Consider the following 19,552-nt stretch of genomic DNA (forward strand, 5'->3'; position numbering starts at 1 on the left):
CATCCCCACTCATCCATGCTTCAGTTGTCTTGTCCTCTTTTGGAGTTGAGTGAACTTTAAAGTAAAACCGAAGTCTAATTTCAGATGCTCTCCGTCTTCGCCAAATCCACCTGACAACATTCACTGAACTAAATCTACATCTGAGTTATATTTGTTATCCGTGGCATATTATAATGTAGCTTACAAAAGTTGCCACCGGACTGTTTGTTGTGATTGAGATGATTCATGACTAAAAAATAAATAAAACTATCCCATTCTAGGCTTCTTGAAAACAAATCTGTGGTTAAACCGCTGAACTGAAACGAATGCAGAATATATTACTTAAAAACTAATGTGTATGTCAGTGGTGGAAGCACGGTTGTCAGTTATGGCAAATGGCAATAAATTATTTAGTGCTCAGAAATTTAGCATATCACCCAGGTTGAGAGAAAACAGCTTTGAGCGGCGTAATGTACACCAAGATCATATTTACCAGCAGGGATTTGCTAATCAATCATAAACCACCACCAGAATATCAGAATAAACCAGCTTGGAACAACATGAAGTCCATTCTGAACTGTATTTTCAGCTCCTTGTTTTTTAAAGTAATGTTGAACGTTTGTTTTAACATGTTTTAAAAAAAAATGTTAGTTAGTTTTTCAAATCATTGCTAACTTGGAATATTAAATTAATTGGTCAAACTGAGAGCTCAATATTTACAATTCATTCATTCATTTTCTTTATAAATCTTCATTCTTGACATTTACACGCACATGTTCTGTTTATTTCCTCGCCGTTCTAGATTTTGCGAAATCGTGGGGTGTAACACTCGCTGCCCCGTTTAGCTCCATAGAGTTATTATTGCACCTAGTGGTGAAAAATGAGAACTGCAACAAGCCCTAATGAATAGAGGCCCATTGGGGAAGGATTCATGCTGCCCCGTGCTCACTATTTTATGGCAAATTGGACTAGTTTAAAAGTCCTCAACAGACTAGAAATCATCGTATGGACCCACCAACCTGTCCTGGGAGTTTAAGAGGTTAAACTTATGGTGCAAGACATGAATATAAAGAAATAGTACACTTTATTTTTATAAATGCAATAATGAATTGCAGCATGAGCGATACGTAATATAGCCACTTTCAAACATTTAATAGAAGCCTTTTTTAAATGAAATTTTAAGAGAAGTTGTGCTTCCTGTTCAGCCATAAAGCAGTTGTGTTATTTATTTTTCTCTAAAGCTATATTCAGGAAAATCTGTGGATATTATATATCAGTGTTCACCAACCCCGTTTCTGGAGACTTTAGCTCCAAACATAATCATGCGCACCTGACCATCTAATCATTGCCTCAAGAAGCTCTTGATCAACTAAAACAGGTGTGTTAGATTTTGTTTGGAGATGAAACCTACAGGAAATTCTCCCTGTGTGTACGTACATATGTTTAGTGTAGTATTCTATCTGCATTTGTCCAGATGATTACATGATCTTGTGAGCAAGCACAGGTGAGATGATAAGCTTCTTTTTGCTGTACAATTCTGCATGGAGGAAAGAAATAGGCTAGGGATAATCATAAACATAATAACACAGAGTATGATTAGGGCTGAGGGGAAAAAATAAATCTCTAAATAACAAAGGAGATTCAATGAAGGCCAAAAATAATGGGAAATCAGCTTGTGATTTGTGACCTTCTGGTAATCTCAGGGTGGATTCGCAAAGGTCCTTGGCTTAGTCATAAGCCATGTGGAATATTGAAGAAAGACGGAGAAGAAGCACACACTTTCCGGTCTAATTTACTTTTGCTGCTGTGTTTAATGACATTATTACTGTAGCAAATGGTGTGGGAATTTATCTGTTTGTGTTTCTGTGTGTATTTTTATGCCGTACGTGCAATTGTATTATAACACACACGGCGATATGTAGTGTACGAGTGTATGAAAACTTGCGTGGGTGCATCCATGTCAGTATTTGCATAAAGCTCACTGATCTGTATCTGCACACGTTTCTGCATATGCCAGGATATCTTTCTTTTGAGTGTAGGGAAGAGAGACTAGACAGCAACAAGCCAGAAGCAGTAAATCCCGACAGGAAGAAAGCCAAAACCGGGCTATCTTGAAGGACTGCAGTGAGAAACAATTTGCATAAGCTTCTCTTTCATCTGAGGGAGGCACAGCAGAAGTTTTAGGAGTTTTTTAAAGTGTTCACCATTTCAGATTGCAGAGAAATGCTCTGTTCTTGCACCTTACTCTCTGTGCACTCTTTTCCGATTTCTTCACGTTCTACTTCATACCAAATTGTTTTCCGGGAAATTATGGCATTTTTTTTTTTACCTGTGCTCCTAGCTGAGCCAGAGGAATGTCTAGCTCTGGCCCAGTGGACTTGCTTTTATGAAATTGCTTTTCATGGCACTAGTCGCTTAGTTTAAATGAGGAGAGAACAGCCATTTGTCAGTATGCTGTGGTATAACTGCATGTTTGCTGAAGTGGCTCATTAGAACTAGCCCTAGAGTTTGAAGATAAGGAAGCATAATAGCATCTCACATGGACTTGGCCACTAATTACCTAATTTATGGTGGAAAGTGCTTGGGCAATTTCTTAGTATAATTCTTGTTAAATAATTCCGGTTGCGTCATTGCTGGGTCCCACTTTTATTTTTTTTTAATCACAACGTAGGCCAAGATCTTTCATAAATCATTCCCCCCAAAATCATGTTATTGTTATTAACAATAATAAAATAAATAAATAAAATAATTCATCAAATGTTGTTGTATTGTCTGTTGATAAGCCGATCCCATTTGAAGTTCCAGTAGTGTCGGCACGCTGAAGACGCTCGAGTTTGTTTTTGGATGAGAGTAGAGGCTTTTTTCCTGAAACCCTTCCAAACAGCTTGTGGTGATGTCGGTGACTTCAGATTGTAGTTTTGGAGACTTTCTGACCCCAAGACACAACTAACTTCTGCAGTTCTCCAGCTGTGATCCTTGGAGATGTTTTATCCACTCGAACCGTCCTCTTCACAGTGCGTTGAGACGATATAGACACACGTCCAATTCCAGGTCGATTCATAACATTTCCAGTCGACTGGAACTTCTTAATCATTGCCCTGATGGTGAAATGGGCCTTTTCAATGCTTGTGCTATTTTCTTATAGACACGCCCCATTGTGTGAAGCTCAACAACCTTTTACTGCACATCACAGCTACATTCCTCGCTCTTAAACATTGTTATGAATGACTAGGGGAATTTGGCCTGTGTGTTACCTCATATTTATACCCCTGTGAAACAGGAAGTCAGGGTCGAACAATTTCCTGCTCCTAGTCTCCCAGGTGTACTAAATGTAAAATATCAGTGGGAATACGTTCAATGATATATCAAGCAGAATGTTCTCTGCTTGATATATCGCTTTGCTTGTATTTTCTCATTTGTAAGTTGCTTTGGATAAAAGCGTCTGCTAAATGAATAAATGTAAATGTAAATATACTTCAAATATATTTTTCTGATATGGATTCATAGGGGTCTCAATAATTGTTGCACACCTATCTTTAACAATTTTTTTTTTTTGATAAACCTTTTGTTGTGTTTGTAATTGTTTGATATCCATGAGAGCAGAGTATTGTTTTAACAAAAGATCAGAAGGTTAAACATTAAAGACAATTTTTCACACCCTTCTTTGCTCATATTTACTAAGAGTGCCAATATTAATGGAGGTTTGTTTAGAAATAATTCAAAGAATCTAAATTATGTACAATTGAAAAGTTTGCATGAACTTAGGACAAAAGTATCATTAGTTTGCTAGGTTTCATGTTTATACATATTGGAAGGTACAATATTCATATTTATACAATATAAAAACATTGTTATGAAGACATATCCTGTTTCTCTGGAAAGTTTGTGTACTATACACACATACATACACAGAGATAGATAGATAGATAGATAGATAGATAGATAGATAGATAGATAGATAGATAGATAAATAAACATCTCAGTTTAGCCTGTGTTGTGTTCTGTTACTGGATAAGAATTGGTGGTGGTGTGTGTGTGTGTGTGTGTGTGTGTGTGTGTGTGTTTAAGTCCTATATAAATGATTTGTCTTTGCCAGTACACTATGAGAATGTGTGTGTGTGTGTGTGTGTGTGTGTGTGTGTGTGTGTGTGTGTGTGTGTGTGTGTTTAAGTCCTATATAAATGATTTGTCTTTGCCAGTACACTATGAGAATGTGTGTGTGTGTGTGTGTGTGTGTGTGTGTGTGTGTGTGTGTGTGTTGGTAGTGTCTGTGTCTCAAGGCACATACTGTATAGTCATGAATCATCATAAATCCTGAATATTTATATGCATACTTTAATGCACTGGACTCAAGAGAAAGTTCAGGATCCATATGCAGGAAGGTTTTATTGACAATACCAATACACAATTCAAAATCCAAAAGAGTAGAGAAGGCAAGAGTAAAAAAAAAACCCACAACAACACACAATCAGGCATCAAACAACAGAACAAGATAATAATCCAAAATAGTCGTCAAATAAACAGCCAAAGCGTGTAGACAGAATCAGAACTTATGCAACTGAAGAACTGGTAAGACTTCGTGATAAACTACTGAAAACTCTTAGCTTATATACGTGAAATTGGAACGTGAACAGGAAATTGGGGTCAGAGGTTGCATTAGAACTCAGGATAGTGTGATGCTTGCTGATGGTAAAGTTTTAATCATCAGTAATAATGTTAGGACATCACTGCTGCCACGTTTCTAATATATTTCTTGAATTATGACCCTGACATCAGTCATAGAACAGGCTAATTTATTTCATAATGAATAATTCTGACATAATCTGACACATTCTCCATCAAAGTCTTCATTGGTAGAAGAAATCTACCTCTCACATACATCTAGGTTTAGATATATGTAAATGTATTTCCCACAGTAAATTAAAATTAAAATTTAAGGCGGGGTTAACAAAATGTTAAGGAACTAATGAACAAGTTCAAGTAGACAGTCGGAACGTGTCCTCAAAGAAGAACCATTAGACGGTTGTTAGATTTCATTGAATGTACAGTACATAGTTATTATCTTGCTTGATTTAATGAAACAGAAACGGAAGTCATCCTTAAGTGTGATGAATTATTGTTTACGCAAAGCATGACTTTAAACTGATTAATGTTCTTAATGTTGTCAACATTAGAATTTGTATTCGGAAACACACCCACCCACACACACACACACACACACACACACACACACACTTTTTAATTTCCAAGTCTTTGTGTGTGGAAAAATCAGCATTCCAACCAGAAGCTACTCGTGACCATATATTTTGGTGTTGCAGGGCGACATTAATAACGACATAGCCTCAAACAATATTAAATGGAGAGGCTTTTACGCTTGAGTTAAGCTTTAGGCTACTATCTAGTGCATTTTTAGAGTAACCGAGAGTCGACAACATACAGTCATCCAGCACAGAGTCTTGTCCCCCTTCCAATCTGTGCAATATATCTTACTATAGAAACGGTTCTGCACATTATAGACACACCTTGCTAGACAAATCAGTTTGCTAGTTGTGGTAATCTTAGCTGATCACAATAATATTTACGTACCTTCTAGCCATTCTTCTTACTAATTTGTATGCCTCAATGTATATATGTATATGTATATGTATATATATACCTATAAATAGTTACAAGGATAATTTCATATAGATCCTACAAACGTTCAACCGCTCATTCTTGAGATATCACGCTAAAAAACAACACGAAAACATCATCCCTAGTGGCAGAGGTGTAATTAATAATTGGTATAGTGTGCATTTGGCATCGTGATATAATAACTGAGAATTGTTAACGTCACTAAAAGTTTGATCCTGGTTATGGCCCTTGAAGGAAATTTTACCTTTATGAACTGCCTCTGACTCAATCATCATTTTCTCAAGTTTTATGCTCATTCATGTGTTCTGTTTCATATTCTTCATGACAGATTTATACCTAGGGCTGTCTCTGAATATGTTGTAGGTCTTATTCTGTGTGTTTTGGTACAGTGTGTCTGCGTGACAAGAAATACCAAGGTCAGAGGTAATAACACTCCCTGGCTTAGTTGGCCGTAGGCCTGCTTATATCTTATTGCCTGCTTCTAGCTTATCTCCTCTTCTCCTTCTCACTCGCTTCGCTCTTTACATAAGCTGAGAGTGAGCTGTGCAATATTTCTGAAGTCGTACTTCTGGCAGCGAAAAAGCTGATCTAAAGAGAAGAGACCCCAAGCATGCAAATAAACATTGAGAATCTGAAGATCACACCAGTCTTCTGTCTACTGACTAAACTTTGCTGAATTTCTGACCACTTGGTGCCGTGACCCGGATGGCAAACTAAGACCTTCGTGGTGAGTTACAGCGGATATAAAAAGTCTACACACCTCTGTTAAAATTGCAGGTGAATGAAACTATACAGGAAACAAACATAAATCATGTCAGAACTTTTTCCACCATGAAGGTAATTATATCACCCAACAAAATACAATTTTAAGGACAAAAAGACCAAGAAAAAAACTCCAATAATCTGCACACACTTTTATAATGGGGCATATTAGCGTGTTCCGAATTAACCAATCCCATTCAAACTCATGTTCAAAAGTAATAATCTACTAATCTAAAACAACCAGCATCTATTAAATGAACCTCAGCTAAAGATCAGCTGTTTCTGTAGGATTTTCTTTTCTTAGGATCTTCTCGGTTTAATCCGATTGCTGAAGCCATGGTCTGCAAAGAGCTTACAAAAAATGTATGGGATCTCATCGTCAAAAAATATCAGTCCTGAGAGGTACAAAAGTAAATTTTGGGTGCAAAAACAAGACAGCTTATCAACCAAAGAACACCGTAAAGTACGGTGAAGCATGGTGGTGGCAGCATCGTGCTATGAGATTGCTTCTCTTCAGCTGGCACTGGGGCTCTAGAGAAGATGGAGAGAATAAAACATGGATAGATCCAAATACAAATCTATTTTGGCACAAAACCTACACGCCTCTGTTAGACAAATGTCACCTTTCAGCACAATCCAACCGATGGCTGATGGTTTTTGTTTCGTTTTTGCTGTTGTTATCTTGTTACCTCACCATGACAACTGAAGGCCTATATCCAGTTAATGTAGGGACAGAATCATGGAAGCATCCTATCTATTAAAGCAGCGCCTTAGTTGAGGGAGGCACAGAAGTGTAGTAATGCTGTTTGTGCAAGTACGATAGCTCCCTTTTGCTTGTTGTGATTCACATTCTGCCATGCTAAAATGCGTTAAAAATTTCTATATGTACAACAAGGTAATTGGAACAAAATGTTTTTTTTTATTGTCTTGTGTAAAGCTTGTGGAAATATATGAATGTTCTCAAGTGTATGTGTGTACGTGTGTGTGTGTTCTTCCTTCTCTCAGTCTCTTACATCCTTCACCAAATGCCCTAAGAGTTGTGTATTATGGACAAAAACCATCACTATTCTCTTATGATCTTAGCTTTCTCTCTCTGTCCATTCACCACCACTTTCTCCTTCTACTTATCTGTTGAGGTCTTGAAACCCATTGCCTTGATGCTAGCAGATTTCATTTGAGTGCTCCTGTTTTCACATGTTTGTATCGTGAGTGTTGACAGGGTCACAGCGATGGTCCTTTTAGCTTCTCGTTTCCGTATTCGACCCAACTATCTGTGCAAATTGCTGAGAGCCTAGTCAGGAAAAGGCAGCAGCTTCAACACAGGCCTGCCAGATGGTTGACAGTGTATCATGGAAGTCAAATCTGTGGTTCAGTTGTTTTTAGAAGGCAAAAGCAAGCAGGGTCAGTACACACGTTATCCTCAGCAGATGTGTAGGCCAGAGAGAGAGAGAGAGATAAGGGGGGATGCAGAAAGAGCAAGAGCTTGATAGTGTAAAGACCTGAGGCAAAAAGAATAGAAATCACACCATTTGCAGTCATACACCACCCACAGAGCTGGCCTGCAGCTGGAGTCATTACATTTTCACTTGCCTTGCCATAAAACTGCATATTCTTTTAACAGAGGTGTGTAGACCTTTTTTTATATTCAAACCCATGTTACAGTAATAATCATACATCTATCATCTATTAAGTGAACCCCAAATTAAGATCAGCTGTTTCTGTAGGATTTTTGTTTTCAAAAAATTTCACTGTCAAAAAAAAAAATCAATCATGAGAGATACGAAATTTTTTCCGAAACATTAGATTTACCATGTAACACCATGAAGACCAGGATCAACAAGTGGAGAACATGGGGCACCACAGTGACATCACCACAGTGGAAATATTACAGGAGCTGTAGGAATTTCTGGCAAGTACTGGTCACTCCCAGCACGAGACAAACTCTGGGGTCCACATTTTGATCCTGAGCACTGGATATGGTCTGGACACTCCCAAAAAACAGGTTGACAGTTTGGCTACTGGACTGTCTCCAGATACTCTGAAACCCTGACCAGAATAAAGCCGTTACTGAAGATGAATGAATAATACATCTACTGTATGTGTCCAGTAAAAAGTATTACATGAGCAGTAGTTACAGAACAGTAAATGGTCTGCACTTATATAGCGCTTTTTTAAACTTAGCAGTTCTACTACAAAGCGCTTTACACTGGTTCTCATTCACCCATTCACACACACACACACACACACACACTAGTGGTAGCAGAGCTGCCATGCAAGACGCTAGCTTGCCATCGGGAGCAACTCAGGGTTCAGTGTCTTGCCCAAGGCATGATGTCGGCATGTGGCGTCACGTGAGCTGGGAATCAAAACCGCCAACCCTACGATTAGTGGACAACCCGCTCTACCACCTGAGCCACAGCCGCCCCATCAGACAGGCTAAGAAAAAGTAAATAAAATCTTTCCTCTGAATATACTGAATATATACTCTAGAAATTATTTAGTTTTTACTTTGGTTGTTTCTGAACAGAAAAGATACGTTTACATTGATGTTCCAGTGTTCCACATTCCCCTGTTGAGTTGGAGACTGGTTAGAATGAAATAAAAGAAATAAAGTGTAATAACCTTCTTTACATACGGTTGCCTACTCTGCTTATAGTAACCCTATAGAGTGAGGATAAATAAAACCATACGCTGCATTTAACCAGAAACAGCAGTGTGAATTGTCGTGTTCACGTTTTTTAATGTTCAGTGAAAGATTCTGTTCATTTCCCTTCGTTTGTTCATTTGTTTTCATTGCCTATAACGTTTCTAATTCCTGTCAGAGTGTCACGATTCCCCCTTGAAGCAGCGTGCTCTAAGCGTGAATGCGTGAGCACCTGCTTTTTCGTTGTTGACCGTAATGACATCTGGACACGTGTGTTTTGTTTATGTTTCTGTCATGTCTCCTCCCTGTTCTGTCATTGGCTGGGATTTCACGTGGGTCTGAATTGCTCTCAGCTGCTAGCGGTTTAGACGCCGATCATGTCCGCATATATACCGCGCGCCTCCCAGCACACAACGCGGAAGAGTAATACTTTAGAGTTAGTTTAGTTCGTATCGTAGTCATAGTCACGGTCCATGTTTAGAGTTAGTTCGTGCTGGATTATCCGCTTCCGGTCCCTCGTCATAGTTCGTTTCTTGTTTTGTTTATCGACCTAGATTCCTGCTTTGCCCCGTGTATGCCTGTTTGCCAGTCACCTGACCTCTTGCATGTTTGTGGATTACGTTTTGGATCACGTTTTGGATTTGTCTGCCTGTCTCTCTTTCTAATAAACAACCGTTCATCCAGCACTTGCGTCTGTCCTATCTCTGCTCCGTCACGATTCGTGACACAGAGATACCCAGCACTAGTTTTAGTGTCACTGTAAAATGTTAAAAAAAAAAAAAAGGAGTCGGTACCCTTTTCCGCAAGGGGATTAAAGTTATGAGGCCTATCAATCTTTGTCAGCCACTCACAATTTCAGCCTCTTAAATAAAGCATAAAATAAAAAACTGGTTCAGTGTTGACCATGTGTCAGTGTGGTGCTCAAAATGTATTCCAAGTAACGTGAAAACAAGAGCTAAAACATCATTTATATCTCATGAAATTGGCTGCAAGGCATGTGGAGGAAAACATTGTGAAAGAGATAGAAAGCGAGAGAGAGAGAGAGAGAGAGAGAGAGAGCGATGGGTTCAATCAAATTAAATAAACAGCATTATGCTAAATTACAAACTTTAAGAGATACTAAACAAGCCTGACTTTACTTATATCACGTGACATCACTGTTGAGATCAAGTAAGGTTGTTTTTTCTCCACCCCCCCCCCCCCCCTTTTTTTTTTAGAGCTTTGCAATCCTATCTGTCTTAGAATTGAGATGCTCTCTTTTTATTTCCTCTTTTCAATGAAAATGCATCTCCTACCACTAAAAAGCCTGCAATAAAACCTACTGCAATAAAACCGAAGAGTACACTGAGCATTCAACTGCCACATCATATATCATGAAAGGAAAAAAACTATGATCGCACAGAAAAGGGCATGGGAGAGTTTAGCTATTATTCAGCTGATTGGAATTTAATATAAGCTAATCTTTTTTCATCTAATGAAAGCTGTGGTTAATTATGAAGGAGGGTGGCACAAAGATGAATCACTCTGCTGTCATTCTAATTTTAAGAACCATTTTGAATAAATGAAAGCCCTGGCAATTTGTCGTTCTGTCGTTCTTGATAACTCGGTATTGAACTGCATTAAATGTCATACGGTATCTGATGGAATAGAAGTTTCCTCTTGTATGAATGACCTCCTTTACAATCACATATCATTGAGTTTATACAATATGTTCTGATTATAGACAGCAGATCTAATTTACAATATGAAAGCAGTCGTTTTAGCGGCAGCCCTGTGGAATTCGCTATACAGTATGTTAAATCAATGTGCATCCACATCTGCGCAAGACTGCGTATTCCACTGCGCATTCTCCGGCGTTGTGTCCTCATGCAAACTCAATCAGCAGCTCAATTATGGGACATTCAGAAGTGTGAGTTAGCGTAGCACCTTCTGGCTTTTTTCTGTAATTGCATCTCAGACTATCCTCTAGGAGGATCCATTAATCATGGTGAGCAGTTCTCTGACATGAATCTCAACTTTCTCTGCTGCTGCCAAGGCGTGATTAGTGGCTAACCTCAGGGCATGCGCTGGCACCTTGTCAAACTGCTGATATGCAGATGAGCTGTCAAGTAAGAACTGAAGATATATTTAGACGCAATAGCCCTTTAAAAAAATAAATAAAATTAAAAAAAACCCAACAAATTCACCACATTCAATGAATATTTATTCACACTTGGTCACTCCATGCTAACACTGGTAGGATGCTGTCACATCTGACAACTGAATAAATATATATATTTTTTAACAAATATCTATTTACATGTTCGCATACAGTAACCAAAGCGGATTCAAAATTACACTGAATGAATTTCTTACTAATAACACCTAGCTTCAGGGATTACTGTTAGAAATTAACCTGTTGTCTAATTTACCGTTGGGTTTATTAATGTATTACTGTAAATAAATAACAATGCAATACTACAGGGCTGTTTATTTTCTGGTTCTGCAGTGCATAGTTCGAAGAAAATATTAGGATATATTTACATAAATTGGAATATTTGCATCACGGTCATTCCGACCTGAAAGCCGTAATGATGGAAGACTGTGTTCTCTTTGGTGTTATGAAGAACTGTGTGGTCTGCACTGATCCAGTGCACATCAGGCTGTGCAGGCAGGTTGGACTGACGCCAAAGAACAAAACACAGGACAGAAATTCTATATTTTGCAGATTACAGCTAGTCATTCTAAAAATGCGCCCTTGTGGCTCTTCTGCTGCCCAGTAAACAATGCATTATCACAAAGCACCACCTTCCCTGTCAAAAGAAAACTACTTTGGCAGCTAACACAGGTTTGGTTCTTCATCATGGACATAGGAAAAGCCAGATAACCACTGTGTTTGTACTGACTGTGAATCTCTGCAAAGAGAAAACAGAAGTGTAACATAGCCTCCACTGCTCATTGCCACACTGGTTCATCTGTCTGGAAATAAACTGAAAACTGTGACAAGCTTCACAGGATAATTGTCGTTTCTGGCCAAGCACAGCACCCATGCTGAATTGCAAGATTCTATTGATTAATTATACCTGGGAAAGCGCCTGGTTAGGTGAAGACCAAATATCTATATCCTTATCACCACAAAATGGAAAAGAGTCTTTTCCGAACGCCCTGTTATCAACCAGATCAGTCAGAACAGCCCTCGCTGGAATGAGGGCTGTTCTTCTCTTCCTGTAAAGATGAGATTAATAGCAGTAGGCATTTCCAAACACAAGTATGTTAAGGTACCTTTTCCAGTTGCAGACATTTCTTCAAAGCTGAACAGCATCTCTATCAGAAGAAATAGCAGATGTCTGAATGAAGCTAAATTCCACATATGACTGGCTTCGGCACAAGCCCATTTATCATACTCAACAGCAATGAAAAATCACTTGCTATAAACAGTTGCCCTATTTACTTTATGGTTTGTGTCTACCTGAACTTTGGCTAATGAACCTGCCAATTTTTACTGTGCAGCATAGCAGCCCATAAGGCTATTTTTCAATTGACATTGATATTATTGTTTCTGTGGTCTCTATTCACTATGGCATATGTTCAGTAAAACCATTTCTTGGCATCGTTAAAGTCAGTTTGGCTCATTTACTGTAATGTTGCTGTCTAAAATGAACCCGACTCTATTGGCACCTAAAAGTAGAATTCAGGCTCAATATCGATTTAACTAATAGCAACACTTGTTCTATTTCACCAAGTTCTTTATTTCAGTTATTTCAGTTCAACAGACTGCTTCTACCCGCTTGGCATCCTCAGCCAGGCAGAATGAATAGTTTGAAAGGCTGAAATGAATTGTTTAATTGTCTTTTCTAGCTTTGAGCATTTTGGCATACATTTTGAGTGTTTGAGCGTCTGATGAGTTTGTTTTTGCTAAGTCATGCTGAATTTCAAAGGCAGAATTTACTAGGAATTACTTCCAAACAATGCCCCACTGTGCCTTTATTCTGGCTGTGTGGGTGGCCAGTTATTTTCATAAATAAGCTTCTCAGAAAAAGATTTAAATACAACAACAAGCCATAAATCAACAGTAACGAACAAGCACTAAGACTTAAAAAATTATTAGTCTGATCTAAATCGAAATCAACCCGACTCTATTGGCAATTCAGTACAATTCAGGCTCAATATCCATTTAACTAATAGCATCACTTGCTCTATTTCACCAAGTTCTGTATGATGTTTCAGTCCAACAGACTGCTTCTACCAGCTGAACAAACACTCAGACTTAAAATCATTAGTCTGTTCTAAATCAAAATAGGATTTTATATGAATAAGAAAAGGAACTAATCCAACAACCTTTTCTTACAATTCGGAAATTTTCAGTCGGCTTATGTAAATTTCTACATAGGCCAAAGGGTTTTTGGATTGTTAAGCATTCTTTGCCTCCCTGTTGTGCATAGAACCTTTAGGGTTCCCCAACCAAAAAAACCCTTTAGGGTGCTTTACTGAATCTGGTGTGTCTGGTATGAATCTGAGACACATGTGCGGAGCCAAGAAAGAGCAGTCCAATTCCAAGCTTGCACCACTTTATTCCTCTGTCTCTGTAATAGATGGCAAGCCTGGGATACCTATTACTTCCTGTTTCCTTTGTGTCTGCTAAGCATTTTCCCCCCTTATCATCTGATGCACAAACAACATCAAACCAAACACCAGTGATCTGGAAATCTAATCAGGTCTGTGTGTATGAATTAACTTGTCTAACAGAACATATTGTAGAAATGGGTGAATGCCATGCAAGCAATCGTTCAGCATATTGCGTTGTACTCAACTTTATATAACTACTGCAAACCATAACTCTGGAAGATGGGAATATCTGCTTTACTAATGAAACAAAACGGCCTATATGGACAATATATCCTGTAAATTTGTCTAGTACTATTTAGTACTAACACTCATATGATACAAAATGTCTTCCCATTTTATTCTAAAGTAACAACAATGCAGAACAATGTTAATTTTTCCAGTTGGGGAACATTTCTGAGCACAAGGCCTTAAGAAAATGTGAGTATATAATACTAATCTATTGCTAATACTGATGTATGACTGTGTACTGTATATCACATCTTATTGCCTGGTGTGTTGGCAGGTAGCTTATATTTGACAGTTTTTAAAGTAATATTAGACTAAAACATATCCATTTTTATTTCCCAAAACACTATGACTCAATGAAAGATATTAAGAGTGACTTATGTAATGTTTTTAATGGAAGCATCAATAACATCTGTGTTTAGAATGATGATGTTATTGATGTTATTGGTATTGAATATGTCTTGATGTCATGAATAAATATGCTACAATTAAACAGTTTTTAAACTCTTTTTCATTGAGGATGGAATAAAAACCTAAATTGATGAAAATGTGTTCCAGCATTTCAATAAAGCATGCTTCAGCTTGATAATGATCTGCAAAGTGTGTGAGCCGAAAAACCAGACTACCACTAACCAGATCTTTTGATGTTTTACACTACCAAAGCTCTGTGTTAAACTGTCACTTTCATATTCTGATCACTTGTTACGAGAAATATATCGAGGTGCTCCTACATCCTATGGGTAACACTCAGGATAATGTTTAAGGGTATCTTTGCTAGATAGCTAGGAACATGTACAGTATGAATTGACATGAATTAGCTAGCTAGCTAACAAAACTAGCTTTGTTTCACCAGAGGACTTATTTGTTTGAGTAATTTTCTTGAGCACTACTTTTACTTTTAAACAAGTCAGTGTGTTTGAACTCTTTTCACATCTCAAAGAACGCTTAGACAGTTTCATAAGCTTGAAGATAGTTTGAAGTTGAAAGACAGAACGAAAGAAAAGGTGATAGACAGACAGACAGACAGACAGACAGACAGACAGACAGTTACAGGTAGAAAGATTGATGACAAATAGAGTGATATAAGTAGAAAGTCCGAAGGAGTGAGAGGGGGGAGACATTCCGTCAATGTAAGCCTATGGGAGTTTTTTCATAATTTGATTGTCTGCTACGGGAAAACCGTAAGTCTAATCAGTTAGAAAAAAATACATCATGATCAGTCTGCACAGCTTGAAGGACTGTTCTGAGTTCGGTGGAAGTAGCTTGAAAGCTCAAGGAGTTATAACAGTCCAAATATTTCAATGGAAGCCAATGGGAATTTTGGCCATTTTGAGCTTCTGTAATGGGAAAACTGTAATTCCGATCAGTTAGAAAACTCATTGCACACTAAGTGAGACAGTAGTCTCTGCAGGTCTGAGTAATGGGCGTGTTAAAAGTTATGGGCATGCCGAAAGTTAAGGGGGAACGTCTAAAGGCTATTTCAATTGGCCTGGAGTGCTGTTGGATATACATACAGTACGGTAAGTTAAATTGAAGTGCTGCAGGGATGGCGTATTTCTGTAGGCCAAACGCGAAAGCTCCTTGGCTTCTGATTAGTGAAGAAAATAATCTCTGTCACCAACAAAAGTTACATGTTTTGTTCATCAAGATAATCTTCACAAATTATCACAACTAGCATTAGCGAAATAGCCAAACAGATAACAAAAATGAATTGGTACATTTTACTGTTTATGGTTTTTGCTTGTTGTTTCCGTAGCAAGATAGATTTTACGGGATCAGGGTGCTAGCCTGATGCCCAACCCTCCTCCTTTTTCACCCGGGCTTGGGACCGGCGTCGGCGGAGATAATGGTGTCATCCACAAGCTGGTGGTCGGGGTGTCATCCACAAGCTGAATGTGTTTCAACAACGATGCCTGAGAAGAATACTCGGTGTATCATACCGTGATCGTATTTCAAATGAAGAAATTCTAAGAAGAACAAACTCCCGCAGCCTGGCAGAAATGGTCGTAGAGCGAAGAATGCGCTTTGCAGGACACATTCTACGGATGTCTGACCACCGCCACGCAAAGATCGCGCTGCGCTGGACGCCGCCACGAGGGAAGAGAAGAGTAGGGCGGCCGCGGAATACTTGGCGACGAACGTTCATGGAGGATCTACGAGCGCTCGATGTCAAGTGGGAAGATGTGGAAATCGACGCTTCCGACCGAGCCCGCTGGCGAATGCTTGTTGCCCGATGCGCCCCGCTGCGCGGACGGAACTAACTAACTGTTTATGGTAATGTTTCCTTTTATGCCCAACAAGACCTCAGTGACCGTCAGACGGAGACGTAATCGTAAGGAAAGCTGCGACCGTTGAGTGCACGAAGTGTCCATCATTACACTCTTTGTTTTTTCGGTTGAATAAGTGCATCATCCGGGTACTTAAAGTGCACTTTGTTTTTGTTACAGTTACATTTATATTTTCTAGACACTCAAAGAGCTTTACATAGTATGGGGGGGTATCTCCTCAACCACCACCAGTGTGTAGCATCCACCTGGATGATGCGACAGCAGGCATAGTGCGCCAGAACGCCCATCACACACCAGCTTTTAGTGGAGAGGAGAGATTGATGTAGCCAATTCAGAGATAGAGATTATTAGGGGACCATGATAGAGAAGGGCCAATGGGGGAAATTCGCCAAGACACCAGGGTTATACCCCTACTCTGGGATTTCTAATGACCACAGAGAGTCAGGACATTGGTTTAAAGTCTCATCCGAAAGACGGTGCTGTTTTCCTCACACCTCCAGGGTTGGGGGTTCGATTCCCACCGTGGCCCCGTGTGTGCCGAGTTTGCATGTTCTCCCCGTGCTGTGGGGGTTTCCTCCGGGTACTCCGGTTTCCTCCCCCAGTCCAAACACGTGCATGGTAGGCTGATTGGCTTGTCCAAAGTGTCCATAGTGTATGAATGGGTGTGTGAATGGGTTGTGCCCAATTGTGCCCTGCAATGGATTGGCACCCTGTCCAGCGTGTACCCCGCCTTGTGCCCGATGCTCCCTGGGATAGGCTACAGGTTTCCCAGTGACCCTGAAGGAAGGATAAGCGGTATAGGAGATGGATGGATGGTCTCCCATCCAGGTACTCGCCAGCATCAACCGTGTTTAGCTTCAGTGGAAAACCAATACGACTCTGACGAGTTTTTGGGTTTTTTCAGTATGAACACACAAATCACACTATTTATATTACAAAATGGCATAGAACAGTGCGTAAGTGTGTGATTTGGGACGCACCTCCATACGTTCACTAAGGTCTGTGGTGAGTTTGGTGCATGTACTGTAGCTTGATATGCACCAAAGCTCTTGGACGAGTAGTGGTTAGACATTTTGGGTCTCAGAAAGAAAAAAAAATACTATCACTACTACTACTACTACTACTAATAATAATAACCTTAAACAACATATCAGAATGTTGACTTTTGTCAAGCCAACATAATAATAAAAAACAAGACCTAAATTAACCCTATTTTAAAAACATGGATGGCATGGATTCACCAGCATAATCCCAAACACCCTTCTGTTGTCCATGTAGTCCACTACTTAGTGTACAAAACGTGTTATTTTAACGTAGTAAACCCCGCACTCTTACAGTGATCAGGAAGCTGTTTGGGATTTAGCTTAGAGATATGTGACTGAAGAAGCCCTGCACGCGCGGATCTATTTATTTATTTTTATTTTTTTTATATATTTATTTTCCCGCCAGCGCCAATGTGCGCGCGCCTGGAGAAGGGGGCGGGAAGGTTGGTTTGAGAGACGCAGGCTCGCGACGCTCACGGCTCTCTCCTCCTCACTGCAGCCCGCTCACCTCAGCGCCTTCAGCGAACACTTCACTGGAAGTAAAAAACAAAAAACATAACAGAAATTCGCCTGGAAAACAAACGATTTGTGTGGAAGTGGGAAAGAAAGAGAGAGACAGAGAGACAGAGAGAAGAAACGACTCGCCATCAGCCGCGTCAAAAGCTGGAGAAAAGTCCGAAGTAGGTCGAAAATCAGAAGAAGAAACAGAAGAAGAGACGTTCATCTGTTCTGAGGTAAAAAAAAAAAAAAAATCCTTCTCCATATGTTTTCTTCTCCATATATTTCATTCATGAGAAAGGAGTGTGTGTGTGTGTGTGTGTGTGTGTGTGTGTGTATATGAGAGAGAGAGATACAGTTTTATGTTGAAGGTTTAACAGGTCTCCTTCGTCTGCTGCAGAAGTGCAGTCCTGAGGTGAATCCATACTGTAGCTCATTGAAATAACCCTCATTCGATAATAACCCCCTCAAAAAATGTAGGAGAAGATAGACAGTTGAGTTTTCCATTCTTTTACTTCTTATTGAGTGATTGAGTGATTGACTGATGTGTAAGTAAAACGCAATAAAAAGGGCAATGCGACGCATAACATCACACAGTTTACTTTTAATAGGAACACCTGTTCAGGTTAGCATCTGAACCTGAATGGCATTTTAACCAAGGACCATAAATCAGTCTACTGATACTGTCATTGTCATGTAAGAAGACTGCAGACACAGCGTATGGGGTATTTAATCGGGAAATATGAGATGATATTAGATGAATAGATTTAGATTTTTAAATCAGATGCCTGTCAGGTAGCTTCATATGTTAATAGGATGCTCGTAGTAATGCCCTCGGGCATCTGTAGAAATGAATATGCAGTCATTTTTTTATTTTCAGCAGTTTTCGTTTCTCTGACTCGTTTCCCTGTCATGTAGATAAGAGTGAAAAGGAACCGGTTGTTTTTTTTTTGTGTTTATTTTATTCCTGCGATCGACGGTGAAGCAGAACTACCAGAGTATGAAGCTCTCGAGAATGGAGAGAGAGAGAGAGCGAGAGAGAGATTTAGCTTTTCAACCCAGCGTAGAATATGCTTCATGACATTATCTGTTGCTTTTTTGTTTTTCCCACCCCCCTAAAAAACAGGCATGAACTGCTGAACTCACTCCCATGAAAATGTTCATCTGTACTCTCATGTGCATTCAACAACAACAATAAAAAAAAAAAAACCCAAAACAAAACAACCCTGAGCAAAATCAATTGCCTGAGAAATGAGAGAACATTCTGCCAGGCTCATCCTGGTGACTGCGTATAGAACAACTAAGAAGCGTGAAGAAAAGAAAAAAGGCATTTCGCTTTCCCGTATAGATAAACACACGGGGAAACGGAGTGGAACAGATTAATGATTTGAAGCCACAGGATCTACAGTCAAGGCCGTGGGGGTGCGGAGGCGGTGGCAGGTGAGAAACGAGCCAGGTTAAATGCTGGACGCCGGAGGTCTGCAGGCTCAAGGGAGCCATTTACAGCCGTCTCGTGTTACTCAGTTCCAAATTGAACGTTTCCTGGATTTTATCACATAATGTAGCCGGGTAGGTTATACCCGTGTAGACGTATTTCAGACTGAGATATACACCGCCAACTCGGAGAGAGCCTCGGTCTGGCAAAGCTCTTTTGGACAGGGTTGAGTTTCCCAAAAGCATCGCAACACAAAGATTTAAAGTTGTTAAATACTAGCGCGAGCGTCACATTCAGTGCTCTCGCTCAGCCAATTGAGATGATCTTAACTTTGCGATGCTTTTGGGAAACCCGTCTAATTAAGTTACTTTGAGGATATTTAACCTGATCGAATTCTTTACCAGTTAGCTAAATCTGTAGCTAGCTATCTAGCTATGTA

At 39.5% G+C, this 19,552-nt stretch overlaps 1 protein-coding gene across 2 annotated transcripts in view; it reads left to right on the forward strand.

Moving 5' to 3' along the window:
* Nucleotides 1-1,397: 1,397 nt before the first annotated feature.
* Nucleotides 1,398-19,552, forward strand: part of LOC108278460 (gamma-aminobutyric acid receptor subunit alpha-3) — a 116,435-nt gene continuing 98,280 nt past the window's right edge. The window contains exon 1 of one of the 2 annotated variants that reach the window (XM_017491857.3): nt 1,398-1,483. The gene's annotated coding sequence lies outside the window, so the exon portion shown is untranslated. Of the gene's footprint in view, nt 1,484-17,592; nt 17,915-19,552 lie in introns of those variants that run through there. The other variant, XM_017491856.3, reaches the window with a different exon arrangement.

The sequence above is a fragment of the Ictalurus punctatus genome, chromosome 18, assembly GCF_001660625.3.
Source record: "Ictalurus punctatus breed USDA103 chromosome 18, Coco_2.0, whole genome shotgun sequence".
In the NCBI taxonomy this organism is placed as follows: domain Eukaryota; kingdom Metazoa; phylum Chordata; class Actinopteri; order Siluriformes; family Ictaluridae; genus Ictalurus; species Ictalurus punctatus.